Here is an 11,337-nt window from a genome sequence, read left to right on the forward strand (position 1 = left end):
ATGCTCTCTATCCTGGCAGACTGATGTCTGTCTACTTAGAGACCCCTTCTTGATCAAGTTGTGTGTGTGTCTATTTTATGTTTTATGTTTGGTATCTGGCTGGACCACTGACAGGTGAATTCAATCACTAAAGCTTGCACTCTTATCCAGAGATGAGGAGTGTGTTAGCTTGCCCCTTCTAGGAAAGGGGGGCTTCAATTTGAACCCAAGAAATGGCACCCAATGTGGAACCCGACAGAGATTCCATGCCAGTTTTTACAAAACACCCATAGGCGCCCAGAGAGAATTTCTCTCAAGTGGTGTTTTGCAGGACTGGATGATGGAACATGGGTGAGCAATCTGGGAGGCATTAATCTCTCCCAGCTGTGCCCACCTGGGTACTCGGTTCAGCATCTGGGTAGATGCGAGGGTCAGGGAGGGGGAATCGCTGTGGTCTATAGAAGTTCCATCCCTCTCATTAGGCACCCTATCCAGGTAGCTAATGGTCTGGAGTGTCTCCGTATTACGTTGGGTCAGCGAGACAGAGTGGGAATACTGTTGGTGTACCGTCCACCCTGCTGCCCAACAGCCTCCCTAACTGAGCTGACGGAGGTGGTCTCGGGTTTGGTGTTGCGATCCCCCAAATTCATGGTATTGGGGGATCTCAACATTCATGCCGAGACCGCTTTGTCTGGGGCGGCTCAGGACTTCATGGCTTCCATGACAGCCATGGGGCTGTCTCAATTTGTTACTGGCCCTACGCATATTTCGGGGCACACTCTAGACTTAATTTTTGCTACTGGAGCAGGGGATGGTGATCTGGGAGTGAGGGATTTTACATCTATTCCTCTGTCATGGACAGATCATCGCCTATTGAGGTGTAGGCTCACAATGTTTTCTCCCCTCTGCAAGGGTGGAGGACCAATTAAGATGGTCCGCCCCCGGAGACTAATGAATCCTGAAGGTTTTCAGAAGGCTCTGGGGAGTTTTCCGGCTGATAAAACTGACGCTCCTGTCGAAACCCTGGTCAATCTGTGGAATACGGAAATGACCCGGGCAGTTGACACGATCGCCCCGGTGCGCCCTCTCCTCTGCAGAGCTCAATTGGCTCCGTGGTTTACCCCAGAGCTAAGAGTGATGAAGCAAGAAAGGAGACGGCTTGAGTGCAAATGGAGACGAACTCCCGACGGCTGTGGTCTTGCACTTGTGAAGATCTCTACCAAGCTCTATGTGAAGGCGGTGAGGGCAGCGAAGAAGCAGTACTTTGCTGCCTCCATTCAGTCATCTTCTAACCGCCCAGCGGAACTTTATAAGGTTGTTCGGGGACTTTTACACTCTGGTCCTCAGAACGCAATAATACCATCAATAGCCCGCTGTAATGAGTTTGCGAGACACTTCCAAGATAAGATCACAAACATCCGCCAGGACCTTGACTCCAATATTGTAGCAGTTGAGCCTAATGAGGTGTCCGGAGCACAGTCCTGTCCTGTTTTATTGGATGAATTTCAGTTGGTTCAGCTCGAGGACGTGGACAAGGTGCTTGGACAGGTGCGGGCGACCACTTCTGCTCTGGATCCTTGCCCCTCGTGGCTAATAAAAGCTAGCAGGAACGGAACAGCCAGATGGGCCAAGGAGGTGATCAATGCCTCTTTACGAGAGGGAGTGGTACCACCCTGCCTGAAACAGGCGGTGGTGAGACCGCTCCTAAAGAAACCCTCCTTGGACCCTGAAAATCTTGACAACTATAGACCAGTAGCAAATGTTCCGTTCCTGGGCAAGGTTTTAGAGTGTGTGGTCGCTCACCACCTCCAGGCTCTCTTGGATGAAACTGATTATCTGGATCCATGTCAATCGGGCTTTCGGCCGGGGTTTGGTACAGAAACAGCCTTGGTCGCCCTGTATGATGACCTCTGTCGGGAGAAAGACAGAGGGAGTGTAACTCTGTTGGTTCTCCTTGATCTCTCAGCGGCTTTTGATACCATCGACCATGGTATCCTTCTGGGACGTCTTGCGGACTTAGGAGTTGGAGGCACTGCTTGGCGGTGGCTGTGCTCCTACCTCAAGAATTGTCTCCAGAAGTTGGTGCTTGGGGAGCATTACTCGAGTCCCTGGATACTCCAATATGGGGTCCCACAGGGTTCAGTTCTGTCCCCCATGCTCTTTAATATCTATATGAAGCCGCTGGGCGAGGTCATTAGGAGATTTGGAGTGCGTTTCCAGCAATATGCTGATGATACGCAGCTCTACTTCTCCTTTTCATCTTCTTCAGGTGAGGCTGTTAATGTACTAAACCACTGCCTGGCCGCGATAATGGACTGGATGAGAGCTAATAAACTGAGACTCAATCCTGACAAGACTGAGATGCTGTTGGTGGGGGGGCTCTCTGCCCAGATGGTTGATGTCCGACCTGCCCTAGATGGGGTTACACTCCCCCTAAAGGAGCAGGTCCATAGTTTGGGGGTCTTATTAGATCCGCTCCTGTCACTGGAGGCTCAAGTAGCCTCGGTGGCACGGAATGCATTCTACCAGCTTCGGCTGGTAGCCCAACTATGACCCTATCTGGATAGGGAGAACCTTGCCACAGTTATCCATGCTCTGGTAACCTCTAGATTACTACTGTAATGCACTCTACGTAGGGTTACCTCTGAAGACGGTTCAGAAACTTCAGCTGGTGCAGAATGCTGCGGCCAGAGTTCTTACTGGGACAAAAAAATTTGATCATATAACACCTGTCCTGGCCCAGCTGCACTGGCTACCAATATGTTTCCGGGCCAGATTCAAAGTGTTGGTTCTTACCTATAAAGCCCTTAACGGCATCGGACCGCAATACCTGGCGGAACGCCTCTCCCGCTATGTACCTACCCAGTCGCTGCGCTCGACGTCGAAGGCCCTTCTCCGTGCCCCAACGCATAGGGAGACACGGAGAACAATAACTAGAGCTAGGGCCTTCTCAGTGGTGGCCCCTGAACTATGGAATGCCCTCCCTGATGAGATACGCCTGGCGCCTTCTTTGTTATCTTTTCGGCGCCAGGTAAAGACCTACCTCTTCACCCAGGCATTTTAAAAATTTTAAAAATTATAAAATTTGAATTTAAAATTGAAAATTTTTAATTATGTTTTATTGTGTATCTACATCCACTTGTATTTTAACCTGTTTTATTATGCTGTACACCGCCCTGGGAGCTTATTGCTATAGGGCGGTCTAAAAATGTAATAAAATAAATAAATAAACTGCTGGAGTAAAATTTGAATAGAGTGGTGCCTGCCAGATATCATGTGTTGTATGTGTTGAATGCTGTAACCCCTTTAAGTTTGATGTGCAGGTTACGAAGGACGTCTTCAAGTTAAGGTAGGTATGCAAAAGAAAACCATGGTAACGTTATGTGTTCAGGAATGGCCGAAGAGAACTGCAGTTGGGGCACCTGAAATAGTCAGGTGGTCTCGGGATTAGGTCCTTTGATGCTGCGCGCTTAGCTGGGGTAAGGACGCGGCTAGACAAGGATAGCCCATAGCAGTTGGCTTTCTGGCTCCTGTGGCAAGCAGGAGCGCAGAAATATACTGGCTTCAATATGATGGTAGGGAGATCTGTAACCGGCAGTGACCCCCCCTGGCTACTTTGCCAATGACCCCCCAGACAGCAGCCTGTTGGCCGCACCATAATTCCGTCTGCCCCGCCACCATTCACCTCAGGAAGGTGGTTCCCCATGGGGCAGGCGCCCGACCCACAGCAAAGGTCGGTGGTGTGCTGTCTGACAAGGAGGGGTTGGAAGGGGGAACCTGAGGGCCGGTTGATGCGCTAGCATAAACCCTTTCCACAAAAAGGGGGGACGCCCCCATCCAGCTCCCATGCCCTTTCTACCTTCTTTCAACAGCAGCGCTTCAACAGCAACAAGTCACAGCAGAATGAAAAGGAAAAAGGGGAGGGGAAGTTGGGATGCTCTCGCTGTTGTCTTTAGCGGGTGCATTTCTTTCGCGTTGAGCACAAGATGTGGTTGCAATGGAATTTTAAGGAATGGAGTCAGCTATTAAGCTCACATGTGGGTAGTGATTTATATTTTCCTGGGAAATAAGGAGTGATTTTGTTTAAATAGTCATATGTGAATGAGTACTCAAGTGTGAATTGAATGTATATGTGAAGGTGTGAAAGTTTCTTTGAGTGTTTAATGTTGAGTGTTTACTTTCCTCCCTGCACTTTCCCTTGTTGCTTGGATCGGCTGTGCCGACACAAGGTTTAACGAATTTAATCTGTTCCTTTAATAGCTTTAGCAAACTTGTGATTTGCTCTGTTTGTTAGGAGCCTTAGTTTTCAGGGTCAGTTAGAGATACACACACACACATACACAACATCACCAGACTTTCATATCCTCCTTGGCAGGAGAGAGAGAGAGAGGAAAAAGTATTTTAAACCCGAGGCTTGAAGAAAGAGGAAGGGGGGCTGAGGAACATCAGAGCTCCCACACACACATGTACTACTCTCTCAAAAGAATGCATGAAAGGCTGCAGAGACAGAACTAGGGAGACTCTGGGTCTCAGTGCAAAAACCTTGAGACCAAGAGATTCCTTCCTGATTTTTGGATCAGAGCTCTTTCATATGGCTTCAGCTGTATCCACTTCGGGCATAGAATAGGTAATCTCTCTCATCTTTCACCTCTTATAGTAATAGGGTTCTTTTGATTTCTTAAGTTTAAAGCTATGAATGGGTTGGATATTAATGATTAATGTTGTCATGCACCCAAGTAATCCTGTAATGCTCTCCTACTCTATCCTACTCAGTCCTGCAATCCAGGGAAACAGGTAGCCAAGTTCTGAATGTAACTGGAATGTATGTGATTTCCTTTTCTTTCTTACTATGTTTTGCTGCTGTCCCTTGTTTTAAAGTAAGTGGGGAAAATGTCCTTTAATTGCTGTAGTAGATCCAGAGAGTAAGGTATAGAGTTCCCCTGGCACATTGGTACTCCCCTCCCTTCTGTGTTTGGCAAGAGCCCTTGCTGACATTGTGTCTCCCTCCCCTTTCGCAAAGTTCTGGGAAATGAAACCTTGCAAGTATTTTGAGCCGGTGGAAAAGACGGAAACAGGATTTGGATTGGGAATGTTCAGTCTCTGGCTGGCAGAGACTCTTATTGGGTTTGCTTACCCCCCTCTGTTTTGTTTTGTTTGGAGAGTCAATCTGGGAGAAGAAGCTGGTGGCTTGGTTGTTTTATGTGTGCTTTCCGTGTATGGATTTGTGTAGGGTTGCTTCTGTTGTATTCTTTGCATTTGGCTCTTGGAGTGGAGATGTAGATAGAAGGTTTTGAGATACATAGAAAATAGTGAACAGGTTCAAGAGTCAGTGACTATTTGTGATGGGTAGGAAATGTGATTGTTCTAGGGAGAGAAAAAGAATACTTTCTGTTCTATAATGTCTGAGTTCCCTCTTCTATCTAAGTGTTTAATTTACTGGGTTTAGTTAACTACTTCAGTTTGCCTTCTGTGTATGTGCGTGCTTAAAATTACAGCCCCTCCTTTCTTTTCCCCCCCACTTGCCTCTAAACAGCCAGAGGAATGGCGCGACCAATGCCCCTTGCAGCCCGGTATATTTTTCTTATCTTTCTTTATGTATTTGTTTCTGTGCACATAAATCATGATTTAATTACAGGAATCAGTTCTCGTCTGACCCAAGATGTTTTTGCTGGCACCTGCAAAGGGAAAGCTTTTCTTTATGCATTTTGTACATGGTTAAAAGTCTAATTGCTAACTCCTTTATTATTTCCTCCAATTCTTTGACATGAATATGTTGATATTAAGGGTTTTTTCATTTGTCTGTCTTGTTTGATAAATGTTTATACAGTAATGTTAGGAAAAAAATTATTCTCGAGACCCCAAGAGTGTCAAAAACCTACATTATTGTCAGAACCAGTGTTGCAATGAAGGGGTGGGAAGAAAAATGCAAAGGCGCCTCTTAGACTACAACATCTCTGTAAAAATGAGATAAAATGTATCCCATCTGGATTGTTATTATTTCTCTCTGTCTTGCTTCACTATACACATCCTGCATTTTGGAAGCTATTCAGCACAGAGAAACAAGGGCTCACAAAGTACTTTGTTAGAATATCCATAGTTTTGCGTCATACTGCTGACTGGGTACTTTCAATAGCACACCAAAACTCATGTTTATCTTTTACCAAATGTCAAGCTCTGTTCCTTGCTTTCCCTCAGTTCTTATCTCACATTAAGTTTTCCTTGATTGACAAGTGTATGAATAATGAGAAATGTAACAAAGAAGATGTGCTTGCTTTATCTCTGTAACACTGTGTTCTCTTTTGTTATGATTTTAATAATAGTATACTTTGTTTTACTTATGACTCTATATAATGAGGCTTCACTTAATAAACGGGGTTCTCTGCCCTGACAGACTCCTGTCTGCAGTTCAGAGATCCCTTCTTGATCAAGCTGTAATTATGTGTGTGTGTCTGCTTTACTTTTGATATCTGGTTGAACCACTGAAACAGGTATATTCAATCACTAAAGCTTGTACTCTTATCCAGAGATGAGGAGTGTGTTAGCTTGCCCCTTCTAGGAAAGGGGGGTTTCAATTTGAACCCAACAAATGGCATCCCAGATGGGACTCCACAGTGAATTCCATTCCATGTTTTACAAAATACCCAGGCGCCCGGAGAGCGGTGTTTTGAAAGACTGGATGACGGAACTGCTGGAGTAAAAATTAAAGTAATCAAAGTAAATTAGTGACTGCCAGATATCATGGGGCAAGTAAAGCGTGTGTCTGTCCTGTTAATGTTTGATGTGTAGGTACTGGGATGAAGGACGTCTTCCAGTGAAGATAGGTATGTAAAGAAAACTATGGTAAAGTTATGCGTGAGACAATGGCCGAAATAACTGCAGTTGAGGCACCCAGGAATAGAGAGGTGACCTCGGACTTGGTCCTTTGACGCGGCTTGTTTACATGGGGTAACGAAGCGGCTAGATAAGGATAGTCCAGCGCAGCTGGTTTCTGGTTCCTATGGGAAGTAGGGGCACGAAGCTGGGCTGCTGCTAGATTGGTAGGTCTATAATCGGCAGGACCCTCCTCCCAGCTGTTTTGCTAATGACCCCCCCCAGACAGCAGCCTATTCACTGCACCATAAATTCTGTCTGCCCTGCCACCTTCACCTCAGGACGGTGGTTCCCCATGGGGCAGGCATCCAACTCACATCTAAAGGTCGGTGGTGCGCTGTCTGAAAAGGAGGGGTTGGGAGAGGGAATCTGAGGGCCGGCTAACACGCTTGCAAAAACCCTGTCCACAAAAAGGGGGGACGCCCCCATCCAGCTCCCATGCCCTTTCTTCTTTCAACAGCAACGCCTCAGCAGCAACAAGTCACAGCAGAATGGAAAAGAAAAATGGGGAGGGGAACTTGGGATGCGGGCGCGTTTCTTTCGCGTTGAGCACAAGATGTGGATGGGATCTTAAGGAATGGAGTCAGTTGTCAGGCTGGTATTAGGAAGGTTTTAGGAATGATTTTTGTTTAAATAGACGTATATGAATGAGTACTCAAGTGTGAATTGGTTGTGAATATGTGCAGGTTTTCTGTGGGTTTGCTGAAAGAGAACTTTCTTTCCTTTACTTTCACTTCTTAAAACAGTTTTCCTTGTTTTCCTTGTTGCTTGGATCGGCTGTGCCGACACAAGGTCTAAATAATTTAATCTGTTCCCTTAGTATCTCTAGCAAACTTGTGATTTGCTTTGTTAGGAGCCTTAGTTTCAGGGTCAGTTAGAAACACACACACATACACAACATCACCAGACTTCCATCCCCTCCTTGGCAGGAGGGGAAGAGAGGAAAAAGTATTTTAAAACCGAGGCTTGAAGAAAGAGAAAGGGGGGCTGAGGAACATCAGAGCTCCCACACACACACTCACACGTAGTACGCTCTCAAGGAATGCATCATGGCTGCAGGGACAGCCTTGAGACCAAGAGATTCCTTCCTGGTTTTGGATCAGAGCTCTTCCACATGGCTTCAGCTGAATTCAACCGCCTGCCCTGGGCATAGGATAGGTAATCTCTCTGGCCTTTCACCTCTTATAGAACAGGGTCCTTTGATTTCTTAAGTTTAAAGTTATGAATGGGTTAGGATATTAATGATTAATGCTGCCATGCACCCAAGTAATTCTGTAATGCTCTCCTACTCTTTCCTACTCAGTCCTGCAATCCAGGGAAACAGGTAGTCGAGTTCTGATTGTGACTGAAGTGAGTGTGGTTTCCTTTCCTTTTCTTTCTATTATGTTTGCTGTCTCTTGTTTTAAATGATAGTGGTTAATCCAGAGGTTAAGGTATAGATTTTCTCTGTGTTTGGCAAATAATATTGCGTCTCCCTCCCCTTTAGCAAAGTTCTGAGGAACGAAGCCTTGCAAGAATTTTGAGCTGCTTGGAAAATATGGAAAAACAGGATTTGCACTGGGAATGTTCAGTCTCTGGCTGGCAGAGACTTCTAATCTGGTTTGGATACCCCCCCTCTGTTTTGTTTTTTGTTGGAGAATCAATCCGGGAGACAAAGCTGGTGACTTCAGTTTGACTCATGAGTAACTTGATTTGGAAATATGGCATTTGAAGGTGGCCCATCCCTGAACTTATTTTGAAACTAGGCTCGGTTGTTTGGTGTAAGTACTGTTGTATGTAGATAGGAGGTTTTGAGAACAGGTTCAAGAATCAGTGACTATTTGTGATGGGTAGGAAATGAAATTGTTTTAGGGAGAAGAAAAGAGAATAATTTCTGTCCTATAATGTCTGGGTTCCCTCTTCTTTATTTGTGTTTATTTATTAGGTTTAATTTCATTATTGCAGCTTGGTTTCTGTGTTATGTGTGTGTTTAAAACACCCCTTCCTTTCCTTCCCCCCCACTTGCTTCTCAACAGCCAGGGGAGCGGCACGGCCGCTGCCCCTTGCAGCCCGGTATACTTTTCTTATCTTTCAGGGTTTGATAAATGTTTCTGTGCACATAAATCAGGATTTAATTACAGGAATCAGTTCTCGCTTACCCAAGATGTTTTTACTGGCACCTGCAAAGGGAAAGCTTTTCTTTATGCATTTTGTACATGGTTTTGTACATGGTTAGAAGTCTAATTACTACATAAGTCCAATTATTTCCTCCCATTCTCTAACATGAATCTATTTTATTAAGGGTTTTTCATTTGTCTATCTTGTTTGATAAATGTTTACATATTAATAATGCCTGTTTTGTTTTTGCACAAGTGTAAAAGGGAATCTCCTCCTTTTGACACGTTGAAAAGGAGGCATAGTGATGAAGTATTTAGTTTTCGCTCAGTTGTTCTTGTTTATCCTTTTAATTTTTGTGTATAAGCTTTTTGGAACTCTTTTTGTTACCCAGGTATAATGTTCAAGACGTTAAGAAGCTTGAGAAATGTTTTTTTAGTAAGCAAATTGACTAAAAAGGGAGACAGCATTCTCTTCCACTGTCTGAAAGGAAAATGGCGTACTCAAGATTAAAAGTTAAAGCAGCCTCTCTGTTTTTTATAATAGTGTTTTTTAATTGATGTTTATGCTTTAAGTCTAACTTGATCCTTATGGTTTACTTTTTTATATTAAGATTTATTGACTGTGTTTTCCTAATTATGCCAATTGATTTCAGCCAGGCCCAATCCCAAGGAGAAGAGGAAGGGCCTCATTAATTATTGTGTTGTCTGTCATGTAATTATAATTTATCCTCCAGTCTGTGTAAAAAAGGTCACAAAGTAATTCCCTTTCTTCCCACAGGCTGCTTTCAATGGCTACTCTCATGCGCAAAGCTCTGTATATGGCCAGAGGAAGGGGAAACTCAGAAGTTTAGAATGTGTTTGTCTGTCCGTTACAAAAACAATATTTTGGTTTTTACCCACTTTTAAATCTTTTGGAGCTCCTTTTCGTTATTCTGGTATAGTGTTAAGAAATTTAGAACATAAGTATGTTTTGGTATTTATGAATGCAACTTTAAATCGTCTCTCTCTTTGTATTTTTCTGTGCAAAATTTGATTATATTTAATAGTCATCTCCGGTTGGAAGGGAATTTTTATCCATGCTGAGAATATTTCTTTTATTTTATTTACCCCACACCTTACCCGTTTGGGTGTATGGTTTTAGGATTCAATGCTGCTACAAATTATGTTCCTTTCTGTTGTAATGTTTAATGCCTATCTTATCTCAGTCCCTGCCATTTTGACCCTAACCACCATGTAACAGAGGAACATTTCACCTAACATTTTATTTCCTAGGGAGCTCCCCTTTTCTATCAAGGTTCTTAAAGTTGTTTTCCCAGTTTGTGTACACAGTGGACTGATTTCTTTATTCTACAGCGGTTTAGAATTTAAAAAATGATTGTTTTGTATTGACTTTTGCTGTCTGATGCATGGGCATAGATCTGCCACGGTGATTTAAATAATGTAGTTGAAGGCAAGCATGTGTAAAAATTGGATAGAGTTAAGGACCAGGGAACAAAGAATAAAAGTGCAGAAGCTAGGTATTTCCTAAAGAAAGCCCCATGCGCCCATTGCAGGGAAAGGGGAAGGTAAAGCCATTAAGTATCTTGGAATATAGTATGCTGCGAAGAAGATGCGTAGAGGAGGCTGGAGAGCTGAGTTGAGGGATGTGTACCTTCAGGGTTGTTTTGGATTACCAGAGATGAGATGCAGACAAGAGGTTTGCTTACAAAGAGTTAAAATTTATTGAGTAACTTACAGCATTCAGCCAAGTAGCCCAATAAAAGTGGAACAGCCACACAGCTCTGCAGTAGCTTGTGTCAGACTGAACACCCCATTGGGCACACGCAACACTTTTATAATATTGAAGCTGGCACGTGACATACAAGCATGATTTCATACAATATTGGCATGATTACATACAGAAATGATATTTTTCATACATCAAACATTACAGCATAGCACTGATCTTCAAAAGCCAATTAATTGCGAAAAACTATATGGAAACTCCCTGGCACTCTTTGGCAAGCTATATGTTGGTCATATATCTCTTTTAACAAGCAACTCCCATCATTGACCATACTTTGACTCATTCCACCTGGCTAACAAGCCACTGCTCATTAGCCGTCCCTTAATTTATTGCCCTCCTTTGAGAATCTAAGCTGACTATGAAACACCTTATCCTTGAATATATGCCAAATGGGGCCCCTTTGATGCCTCTCTTACTAACAAGGTACATTCCCAGCATCATACTGAGCAGGTCATCATGCCCTTGACTACCCTAGGCTTTCAGGTGTTTATGAATGCAGGGACCTAAAATGGGAAATACAAACCTCCAGGCTAGCTAACAAATACATATTGAATCTTTATGGATTAACTTAAAGCTATAATATCTTGCTATAGGCCTTTTCTTGCT

The sequence above is a fragment of the Rhineura floridana genome, chromosome 3 (assembly GCF_030035675.1).
Source record: "Rhineura floridana isolate rRhiFlo1 chromosome 3, rRhiFlo1.hap2, whole genome shotgun sequence".
NCBI classification, from domain to species: Eukaryota; Metazoa; Chordata; class Lepidosauria; order Squamata; family Rhineuridae; genus Rhineura; species Rhineura floridana.